The 12,890-nt window shown below is 31.9% G+C and overlaps 1 protein-coding gene across 3 annotated transcripts in view; it reads left to right on the forward strand.

Moving 5' to 3' along the window:
• LOC127723732 (fibrinogen-like protein A) overlaps positions 1 to 12,890 on the forward strand; it is a 130,424-nt gene that overhangs the window by 65,528 nt on the left and 52,006 nt on the right. The window lies entirely within an intron of this gene.

Raw genomic sequence — 12,890 nt, forward strand, 5'->3', positions numbered from 1 at the left:
TATGACCACAGACGGGGGAGGCTGGACAGTATGAGCTTATTAACTTAGACTTTAAAAATATTTGCCGCATAGCTTATCACCACCTCAGTAGGCAGCATTTCTGTGTTGACATGAATCATCATTGATTTGGTCATAATTATAAATTAACTGATAACAAAACTTTTAGTGTTCGAAATACTGAGGCTTTTTAACCCAGAGAATAGATTACCTTAGCTGTATTTGGCAAAACTTTTAGGAATTTTAAGTCCTCAGTGCTCTTCAACTTCGTACTTATTTTGGCCTTTTTAACTTCTTATGATTCGAGCGTCACTGATGAGTCTTTTGTAGACGAAACGCGCGTCTGGCGTACATAATTTTGATCCTGGTATCTATGATGAGTTTATTTAAAAGCATTTGTTTCACAGTTTTTTTAATTGTATAGCATACATACAAATTGAAAACGGATGTATCTGAATTGGTTGATTTTGAAATTTGTTTAATGTACTGTATCCAAAATATAATTTTCTACAAACGGGACTAATTGATAACTTTGGAATTTGAGCATAAATATTTAAAGAGATAACAAATTACACCGAACTCGTAGAGTTCTAAATATGGAACAATACATTTATCTGGTGTAGCCAAAATGTCCACCTGTAATATCAATCGTTATCATATATCCATACATGGGTTGAATGCAAAAATGGATTTGGTGAAGCCGATGCTTAATATTACTTCCCTTTTGGCTATAGCTCGTGATGCATTTGTGTTATATTTGTCATCAAATAAATTAAACTATATTTATGATATATTAGTTTTAACGGGCTTCTGGCATATACAATTATAAGCCAAGTATCTTTGAAATGATTTATAAAATATCAGCTGAAATTCAAATATGAAGCTTTTATAGAGAAACTAGTACCTGAACGAGCAAACAAGAAAAGTAAATGGCCATGTAGAACAATTTATAACAGTAATTTCCCTTTGCATCTTTTAATTTTCTTTTATTTGTTACTTAAACGATAATCTTGTATTTATTATAATGATAAATAAATAACTCATCTATTATAAATATAGAACTCATTTGGTATCCACAGAAATAAACACAGCCTTTTGACAGACTTTATTGATGAAACCTGTGAGAAAAATCATAATATTTGCTTTTCTTTGTATCTGATGATAATCTAAATTGTCCGTCTTTCTTGTCCATTTTTTATCTAAATTTCATTTTCCCTGATATGTGATATATATGCAATAATGCGAATGATATCATTAGTTTGTTGTGTGAAAAGAAGGATAATTTTCTCACTTTCACTTATTTTCAATAACGAACTTTCCAATTCTTCAGCAATGGGACACCATTGCTACAACTGTGTGAACTTTTTTATTTCTAATTCAATATGAAAAGATATATGTTGTACTTGCTAATGTTTATGCTAATGTTAGTTAAAGTATCAATACCATAAGTGAAAAAGGAAAACTTATGTTCTCTTTGTTAGGTCATTCACAAACGGAATGGTGGAAATGTTAATTTCCATCGTAAATGGTTGGAGTGTGAAAACGGATTCGGCAACATTAATGGAGAGTTCTGGTTTGGTATGATGTAATATTGTATTGGATTTGCTTGAAACCTAATTTATCTTAACAATTGTTGAAAGTTTTCAATGTATGTTTTTGTTTTCTACAATTGCAATTATGTTCAGTACAAAATTCTTGACTCCCTTTTTTGGGGGTATTTATCTGTATACCAGTACTATTGGTGTTCTTAAAATACAATTTCTAAATACTCTAAAATATCGCTTTATGTGTAATTGGTAAATAAATAGCAAATTGAAATGAATTAATAAATACAAATTTTATATATGCCTTAATAGATAAGTAGGAATAACGGTTCAACGTATCAATGATAGAATAGAGAATGGAACAAGGAATGTGTCAAAGACAAGAACCCGACAAAAGGGTAGAAAACATCCCCCAACGCAACCAACGGGTTTTCAAAGCAGCCCCTCAACAATAAGGTTTACATTCATGTTGTTTTCCTATAGTATATTATATAATTTCAATTCCGCCATGATCACAAACAATTACATGAAAAACCCTCCTATTGTAACCTACAACACTAAACAGGACTGTAAATTCACAGCTTAATGCAATTTAACAAGTAAAAGTGATAATCTACAAAAATAGAAGGCATAATTATGAATACCCGTATAAATAATGAGGATTAAAAAATACATCCATATTCATATCAATCAATCAATATTAACACATTATTTGAACCTTGAATGAGATTATCTTCTAACAGGGATTACTACATTGAACTAGTGTATAAAGATAAGAGACGATTAATGGGATTGATTATAGTTTTATAAAACATTGTCAAAGAACGTGTATTCGTGTTCAAATGAACTGGTTTTTTAAATGTTATACCCAAATGAATACGAGATTGTAAAAAAAAACTCTTAGGTCAAATCTGAAATATATACACATATTATGGTAAGCAAAAACAGCGACACAAATTTGCAACACATCCCCGTAAAAGTTCATATAGGGAGTTATCTCGAACCCCAATGAATCATGTAGTACTACTAACATATCCAGAAGGATAAGCGATCTATGCTCCAAACGAACAAATGTCCAGATCTCAGTTGGGTATTTACATTAATTATATAAATAAGTTTGTTCAGATTATCAAATGACAAAAAAAGTCCGTTTTCTAGGTATTCATTAATTACTTATAATTGAAAGTTAATTCAGGTATGACAAAATTATAATCAGTATATTTTCATACAGAGAAACATTTAACACACTAAAAGAACGAGCCAATATGCAGCAAAAATTGGCTCTAAAACGAATTTTACTTATTTAATTTTTTTTCTGAATAAAATGTTGAATCTATGTACTTTATTAAACCATTGCAGTTTTAGTTTGAAATTTGTATCAGTCATTGATTATACAGCAATGAAATGACAGTTAACATGGCGAATATGGCTCACAAATTGAAACAATAAAGAGCACATGGCTCACAAAAAAAATATTTACACAGAAAGCCTTTTTGAAGATAAATTACTTGCTGACAAGAATTGGACGACGTTTATGTTTTTAACTAATTTTGCTAAAATATTCATGAAATTAGACTACATTAGGCTAAAATTGGGTACATCGTCACTAAAACGTCAGTTCAATGACATTACAATCAGATTGCGCCATCAAAATGTAACCTAATATTTTGTTGTGTTCATAAAGGGACACATTTAGTAGGTTTTAAAGGTAAAAAAATAATTGTATCATCCAATTATTTTTTTAAAAGGCCAATTTACAGGACAAAATAAGCTTCAGACCGTACCTTTTCCCTTATGCTAACCACCGGATTGACGTTTATCTTTCTTCATTCAAATCGTTAATCAACATTCATACATATATTACTTATTCATTGTTTACATTATAGGCAACAAATATACACATATCCTGACCTCTAGTGGAAAGTACGAACTAAGGGTTAACCTGGTGGATAGTTCTGGCATTAAAAATACGCTCTCTATAAAACATTTTCTATAAGAGACGCTGGCTCAAAATACAAGTTAACTGTTGATAATTTCTCTGGAACTGCAGGTAAACTATTTGTATTATTATAACGCAAAATGAGTCGACATGTTTCAGGAATACCCAAATTCGGACAACAGACATATTCTTTCCTAAGGCGTATCCACGATTTTATTTATTTTTTTCTGTAACTTATTTTTCGTTTTTGTTATGTGTGTTTATTACAAGGTTCATTACTTGATTATTTCTACATATGTAGTGTTAACCTAGTATAAAATTCGGGGGGGGGGGTTAAAGAAATTATTACTTTATGGAACATCATTTTACCCATTTAAGCGTCTGTTGTTTTTTTCAGCTAATCAGTTGAAAAATAATAATGGAATGAAATTCACTACAATAGATCAGGATAACGATACTTGGAGCAGAAATTGTGCCCTTCTAAGTAGAGGGTCATGGTGGTACAATGGCTGCACAGCTTGTGACCTCACGAAAAGTGGTAAACACAAACCTTATTGGGGAAATATTAGCCCACTTGCAAAATCAGTAATGATGATAAGGAAAACATGAACTTACTATTGTTTTATTACAAACAATTACTATTAAAAGTATTCGTAATGTTTTTGTTGTTGTTGTATTCAAACATACAGTTGATAAATCATTTACTCCAGCGTTACAGATATGAAAGTTATACTTGACATTTTGAACATGTCAAAATTGCTTATATGTTCTAATAACACCACAGAATAACTAACGTTGCTGTTACTGTTGAACTGTATCAGTGAGATACAAATCTACAATACAAATACAAAACCAAGTTTACTCTAACATTTCTAGAATAATAATGTTTTAACATATTTAATTATGTTACTTTAATTTTACTGTGGTATTAAATAAATAGTGATGGCCTAAATTAACTCCCTTTACCATATGCATTTGTGTTCATTACAAAAATCGAACATTGAATTTGACTGGAGATCAATCAACTTTTTTTCATTTCCTCGCAGATCTGTCCCTTTGTTTGTATGAGGCAGAATTCATACAGGGGTTCGCATGAAATTCAAAGGAGTTCAGTTTACCTTTTAGATTACATTCTGTTGTGCAAATGATGCCATAACTAAATTATATATAATGGAACAAAATGGATGACTTTAAATTTCCCATTAAGAGTTTTACTTTTCATTCGGATATGCAAAGTTCCAGCAGGCCGTTCACATGGAGTATATATCTTAAGGTTGATGCGGTATTCCACAGTTTACGTTTCCTTTACAGATGGATGCTGCTTACAACGGAAGCAAACGGTTACTAATTGTAAAGTCATCTCCTTAAAAGAGTCATGGATGCTATCATGATTTTGTTGAACATTATGGCATATCTTTAATTTCTTTGTTTCTGAAATCACGACATAATGAACTATACGACAAGTGGAACTTGCGGAACAAAACTACTTACCATTTGAAGCCGAAACTTAAACATACAAAAAAAAACTGAATAACACGAACCTAATGAATCACCCTTGACCTCATGTGAAAGAAAAATAAGGGTAAGCGGGTCACACAATATGATATGCAGTCTGTCAAGCACATATTAAGATATAACACTGAGAATGTGGTGACTGTATATGATGGTTTAAAAGGAAACTTTGCAAAAACATTTAAAAATTTATATTATTTTTTTTCCATAGAAATATGCATTCATTTATTAATAATAACGTTTTATTCTCCTGGATTAGTGATTAAAATAAATTTGTTAAACCCAATTATCAATTGTCGAAATGGCGAAATCTTAACAGCATCTAGATACAAAATTATCACGTGATATCAAAATACCACAAAGTCACAACACAAGCGTGACATTCCAAAGTTTAATTCAGTGTTAAAACTATGTATATTTGTATCTGGTTAAACAGCTTGTATATGTAACATATTTATTCAATCTATGTTCTTTCTTAATTTGATAATTGGCATTGCGTAATCAATCATTGCCAAAGGTCGTGTAAAAGTGGAACATTCTAGTATCAAAACGACTTCCTGCCGACCATACTATCTCATAACATTGCGCAGTATGGGTACCCGTGCATCGCTTCCCTTGTGAGTGAACCAGGTGTCCATATGTAAAATTTATGAAGCATGCCGTACAAAATGTTGCCAAGTATAATATATCTCCTGTGTTCAACTTTGTGTCCCAACTGATAGTGGTATACAAGATACGAAACCATACACGTATCAAATTTGGAGTATAAAATAATACATTGTCTATGAATGACGTGTATAAAGAAAGGAAGTTATGATTGTAAAATGAACAATGTATTTATACATTTGTTGTAGAAACAAATAAGTACAAATTCAATGTCAATAATAATGGACATTTTAAAAATGTTATGACAAATTTCGGTCAACATATCGATATAGATATATTACAGAACAATTAATTTATTTCACACAATTGTCAAAAATCGATTTTTGGTAAACGGATAGAAAATGTCACAATTACAAATACTAATGTTTGCAAAACTAACAGAAACTTCTTGATCTTTTTATTACATCTGTTCATGTAAAAGTATACACATTGATCATTACTATTGTTCAATGAAGATTATCAATTTTTTTACGTAAGCGGGTTGTATTTCTGCGCACCATGACGCCAAATTTACTACGTGTTTTCTTTGTTATTATTTAAGCATCATTATTTTCTACAAATATTTTTTTTTTTCTTATCTGTAATGGTTGAGAAAAGTAGAAACTTCATACACATCTTATTGTCAAACTTAAACATAACTATCATAAAACTGAAGTGAGGCTTTTTATCCAGCAACTTTTGTCCTGTTTTTGTTAGTTTAGCTGACAATTTTCTGTGTAGTTTAACGGTCCGTCAGTCTTATAGGCAACATACAATTGCCCATGTACTGTTTATTGCGTTTTACTGAGATAGCGTTCAACCTTCCTTTAAAGCAAATTCCATGTCAAACAGATAACTGCCAAGATTTTTGTGAATTGTATATAAGAGAAATGGAACAACTTTTCTATGTATATATGTCAAGAAACAACGTCTGCTATTTGTACATGTGCTATTAGCCCTGGCAAAGACAGCAGTTGGTTGTATGGACAAGTAAATTTCATATAAACGCTAGAGATATGAACAAATGTCGGTTAGCATCTGTCATTTTAATTTCACTGTTAAATTTTGAATGACCAAAACGCAGTCAAAATTTCACTCATTTCTAGGAATGAAAATCGTCAATACTTTAACTCTCTGACCTAAACAGTTGTAGCTATAATCGTACAAGACAATTTGAGCTACCAAGAGGCCTTAAAAAATAAACTTTCCAATTATATGTAAACAAAAATGTGAGATAGTCGGATTAGCAAAATTGACACCGTTTAATCACGAATTGATTTCGTAAACATTTACTTATAGAGGAAAATTTCATTGTTAGATAAGCTTGTATGCTTAAGTTATTCTATTATTGAAATAACCATCGACATTCTGCTAAACAATTCTTTGGATGACTTATACAAGATGAACGTGTATTAAGTTTAATACACACAGATTCGAAATAAGACTTTATTTTAGTGTTTACTTTTTTCCATCTGAATCAGGCAAAGTTGATTTTAGATGGGTTCCGAGACTTTTTCACTACTTTTGGTCATATAAATCAAGCATGTATTCATGGGCAGGTTTCAAATAATTGGATTAGAGCATTCAGGATGAGGTAAGTGAAAAGCGCTTAGGACACACAAAATTATAAAGACTCTATGTTTTGCTTTTCTAAACACATTTGATGTAATACTAGGTTTCCATGGTTGATTTCATAATTGTTCATTTCATAGTTAATATAAATTAATATAATTCCATTTTATTTTTTTTTCTTTAATTAAAGCTATAGCTATGTCCCATATTCAACCTTTTGTTATCAATAATAATATATATTTTTATTCATCATTCAGGCATTTGAAAAATATGTTTAATGTCATAATTCATTTTCAATGGAACGTACTCAAAGGATAATGGCAATCTATGCAAAATGTCGTTTGCTCCCTCCTACTTCTAAGGATAATATTAAAATATTTTTGTAATAATCTGTGTGTATTAAACTGGCCCTTCTGTCTGAAAATTTCATCCGAAATGTTATTCACGCCTAAAATGGTGAAGCCTATAGGCTAAAATGCACTCAGGTGAAGATCAAAAGAATAGATTTTCAAAATGCCGATCTTTTAAGTACCGTGAATTAACCACGCCTTCACAAAGTATTGTCAGAAATGTGTGCTAGAATTAAAAGGTTAGAAAAGTAACATATATGTTTATTACATCAAGAGTTATATATGTTTGTTCAACATATCAATCTTAAAAATATTTTACAAAAAAACACTATTTTACGATCCACTTTCAGCGCTATAAACATATAAAAAATCAGAAGTATAAATCTGCCTTTACCATAGGAATCATTATTAATGAATGAAAAAAGTTGCTCGTCTGTTCGTTATAAGCTTTGCAAAATAGGCATCGACGAGCTTTATATTCCGTTAAAAACTTATAACAAGACCTTAAATAAAATTAATTCCACTCCCGGCATGCCACAGTCTACAAATACGTCATAATTAACTGGAAATTCAAATAAATGAAACATTGCGAAATTGATATGAAAATTTTAATTTTCTTCTTTGTTAATGTTCATATGAAGATAAAACTTAGTGAATATGTATTTTATGTTATTAGGAATATATTCATATGATAAGTCCAACATCCCGAAGTTTCCCTTTAACACTGGCAGTCTGTTAAGCACATACTTAAATGTTACACTGGGAATGTTACAACTGTATATTAAGATTTAACACTGGAAGGATGTCAAGCACTTCTAAATATATAACAATGAGGATGTTCCGATAAAGTCCCCTCAATTCTTACTAAATATTTTAGGTATTTAAGGAAAAAAGTAAGTCGTTTTTACATTAAACGTATTCAAGGGAATAGACCACCTGGGTATGGGAGACAACTTCCAAAAATGTTTGGAAGTCAGTTGAGCGTTCTAGCAGGCTGTTATCGAAACAGTTTTTTAGCATCTATTAAACAGGTCTCTTTAAATTATTGTGAAGATAATATAATCGACACATATCTCTTCAAGCATTGAAATATACCGCCTTTCTCGTCATTCAGTAACTGTCCCGATGTTATCTTAGTACAATAGGAAACGTATTGTTAGCACCACCAAACACAGTTCTTTCTTCGTGAAGTTGGAAAAAGGTAAGAATGGTTAATGAAAAGATTCTTCAAAGTAGGCTTTTTTCCGACAATTAAAGTTTAAAATAAACCAAACAAATTCAAAGTTCTTTCCACGAAAGGTGGAGATGCCTAGATAGAACCAGAGCAATTACAAGAATTTGAAGTCAACGTACAGTAAAGAATGTATATAGATTTACAGGGTTAATTTATTCAGTAGAAATCCACGTACATGTGAAGAGTAAAATCTGTACAGACCCTAGATCCGTTAGGAAATTTAACATGGACTGTACATGCTGTATGAAATTTACCATAGACAACAAAATGTTAAAAAGACTTAACGCTACAAAATGTTTCCGACTAGGCACAGACATATGTACATAAGACGGGATTAAGTAATTGCTAATGTTTTAAACTTGCACTTTTTATCACAATCAGCCAAAAAAAATTAAAGGTAGTACATAAAATAACAGTAGAAAGCAGTAAATAAAAAACATTAAATGATCCGTTTAAAAGTCATAGGTTGAAAAAAGTAAAAATCAGTTCATAAAAAAAATAACCCGTTTAAAAGTAGAAGGACCATCCCTACCGGTAAAGTTAAATAACATATACCGATCTGATTGGCCGATTACTGTTTAACACAGGACGTCTTCAATTACATGAAAGTTTTGGATATATGCAGACGATATTTTATCCACGGCTTCTGAGAAATTTCTCATGTGGGCTATATAAAGGGGGACATACGCCTTTAAAAGAAGTAGTAAAAGGTTGGTTACTTTTAGATTACTTAGAGTTTCTGATTTTCATAATTTCTCCTGAATGGATACGTTATTTGGAGAAATTGGTTTTATAGTTTATTGAGAAACTTATTTTGATAGTTTGTGTTTTATGTTGTGCTTATACACATTTGTCCAAGGTTAGGAGGAGGGTTTGGCGCCAGCAAACATGTTTAACCCAGCCACATTCCGTATGTGCCAGTCCCAAATCAGGAGCCTGTAATTCAGTGGTTGGTGTTTGTTGCTGTATATCATATTTGTTTTTCGTTTATTGATTTGTACATAAATCAAGCCGTTAGTTTTTTCTCGTTTAAATTGTTTAACGTTTGTCATTTCGGGGCCTTTTTTTACTTGATGTGCAGTATTGATTTGCTTCTTTTTGAATGACATATGGTGATCTATAGTTGCTGTAACGTTTACGTCATTTTGGTCTTTAATGAAAAATTGTCTCATGGGGAATCATACCACATCTGTTTCCCCGGGTTGTTTTTGTCATTAGATTGCTGTATTATTGGCATTTATCTCTCTTATTTCATGCAGTTTTAGTTCTGTTTAGGGTCCATGACAAATCAAAATTGTTTAAGATTATTGTGTCACGAATAAGCACAGTGGAATATTAATCGAACAAAAGTGCGCCTAAATTTATTGTGCAAAGTTTAACAATTGTATTCAGCAACCAATTTGAAAGAGATATCGCCGCTCCTACCTACTAAGTCCTGTTTATGCCCGGAGGCACATAGGACAAGAACTAGATCTCTCCACTCATCTCAGTTCTGTGCTTTTCTTTTCTATCTCGCCCCAGCTAATTCCGTGGTCTTTTGTTTCAGTGTCAACTATTCTTCGCAAGTTGTTTTGGGCGTCCTTTTTTTCTATTCCCCTCTGGTGTCCATCTTAGGGCAACTCTAGTCAAGCCCTCAGCTGGTCTTCGTAGAACATGACCAATCCATCTCCATCGTTTTTGCTTAAGTAAAGTCTCCATGTTGTTGGATCCTGTTGTTTTATGGAGTTCTTTGTTGGTGATCTTACGTTTCCAGAATATCCCAAAGATCTCTCTGAAACAATCGTTGTGAAAACTGGAAAGCTTGTTGATGTCCTTTTCGGTCATTCTCCAGCATTATACCCCATATAGCAGCACTGCTAATACACAACTGTTAAATAATCGAATTTTTGTATTCTTACTGATGTTGCTAGACTTCCAGATGTGATGTAGCTTTAAAAATGCGATTTTTGCTTTTCCTATTCCGGCTCGGATGTCTTTGTCTGCTCCTCCTTCAGAGGTTGTTCATAGGCATAACTACTGGTTTCTTGATGTTGATTTTCAGTGCAATCATTCTTTTGTAACTTGGTGGTTTTGTCTTGCATGTGTGTTTCTAGATGTGACAGTAAGGCCAGATCATCTGCATAGTCAGAATCTTCTAGATAGTTATAGATAGTCCACCTGATGCATTTGATAGATTTCTTAACCCATCGATAGCTATTATGAAAAGTAGAGGATGACATAACATACCCTTGTCTAACTCCTAATTTTACAAGAAAACTGATGTCTGCTGAAGTATGTACAGTGGATTTGAATTCTGTATGAAACATTTGGATAAGTTGTACTTCTTTTACTGGTACCCTATACCTTCGTAAGATCTTCCATAAGCTTTTTCTGTGTATGCTGTCAAAGGCTTTTTCAAAATCTATGAAGTTTATTATCAGTTGTCTCTGCCATTCTGTGCACTGTTCGATAATATTTCTTAACAAAAATATATGGTCGCAACAGCTCTTTCTTTTTCTAAAACTTGAATGGTCTTTTCTGAGTTTGTTGTCAATTGCTGTTTTAATTCTATCTATCAGTATTTTTCTGAAAATATTACTTGAAATTGGTAATAAGGTGATTTCTCTCCAGTTATTGCAGTTTGTGAGATCACCTTTCTTAACAAGTCTTATGATGTTTCCTTCTGACAAGTTTTTAGGTATCTTGATATGTTGCCAAATATTTTTGTATGGTTGGTTTAGAATGTTCGCTGTTAAGGTTGGATCTGCTTTAAATAGCTCTGCTGATAGCTTATCGAGACCAGGGGCTTTATTGTTTGTAATGCTCTTAACTGCTCTTATAATCTCTGATTTTGATGGAATTACTTCAAGATCATGTTCTGCAATAGGTATGTTTGCTGTTGTATCTGGTTCTTGCCTATTCAATACTTCTTTGAAATGATCATTCCATGTACTCGCTTGCTCTCTTTCAGATGTTATTAGATGACCCTTTTGTCTCTCACTGGCATGTTGGTGTTTCATTTATGGCCACACAGTTTCTATGTGATCTGATAACATACCCACTTCTTTGCTCTGAAGCAGCCTTTTCAGCCCCTTTCGCCAATACCTTAAATGAAATATTTTCTATCTTTTCTAGTGGCTTTCTTAACTTCCTTATTACAGTTGGAGTACTGTCCTATCAATCTATCATTCAGTGTATCAGAGTGTGTATGACATATCTTCTTCTTGAGATCTTTCCTGTTGTCAATCAGATTTCATGTCTCTGGTTTGATTAATTCTTTGTGTTTTTGTCGTTTGAAACCTAAGATGTTTTCACTAGTCTTTTTAAACATGTCTTCCACTTCTTGCCATTGTTCATCAACTATTTAACTTTCATCCATGTTAGTACGATTTTCTAGAAGTTGAAAGCGGTTTTTCAGTTCTAATTTGAAGTCATGGTTGGTTTTAAATCTCTGAGTTTCCCTGTGTCAAATATCTGTACCGTGCAAGGTGTTGATGCTCTCAGAAGTTTGAGTTTGATTTTTGCTGTGACACAATATCGCCTCTAATCGAAGTCTATTGGTCTGCATCCTTCTAGTATATTTTTTCCTACTTTGGCACATACATAATTATAAATCTCATAAAATTCGATCCCGAAATATTCACTTAAAAGGAATACAAGGTATTAACCCACTATTGATTACAGAACAAATCCAAATTACATTTTAATTTATATAGATTTTGTAATGAATAAAATAGAAATTTTAAAACATGATCAGCAAGACAAGATCTTCAAATAAGTTAACATGGACGAATTCCTCAGTCGACTTGTTGTTGGAGTTATTTTTCTGTGATGACGATTTTTACCAACTTTTAGTATATTTGTCTATTATTTTGAAAACTAATAAAAGATAAATAGCCACTTTAAAAAGCAATAATAATCACCAAACCACTATCTACAAATAAGTCAACAGTGATGAAATCGTCAGTCGACTCATTGTTGAAATTCCTTAATGTAATGAAAAAGTTTTATCAATTTTTTAGTGTTGTTGTCTATTATCTTGAAAACTATTATAAAAGATACCTAGACACTTAAAAAAAGAAACAAAAATGATCAGCAAAACAAGACACGTTTAATTT

This window comes from Mytilus californianus, unplaced genomic scaffold, assembly GCF_021869535.1.
Source record: "Mytilus californianus isolate M0D057914Y unplaced genomic scaffold, xbMytCali1.0.p SCAF_13, whole genome shotgun sequence".
Classification (NCBI taxonomy): Eukaryota; Metazoa; Mollusca; class Bivalvia; order Mytilida; family Mytilidae; genus Mytilus; species Mytilus californianus.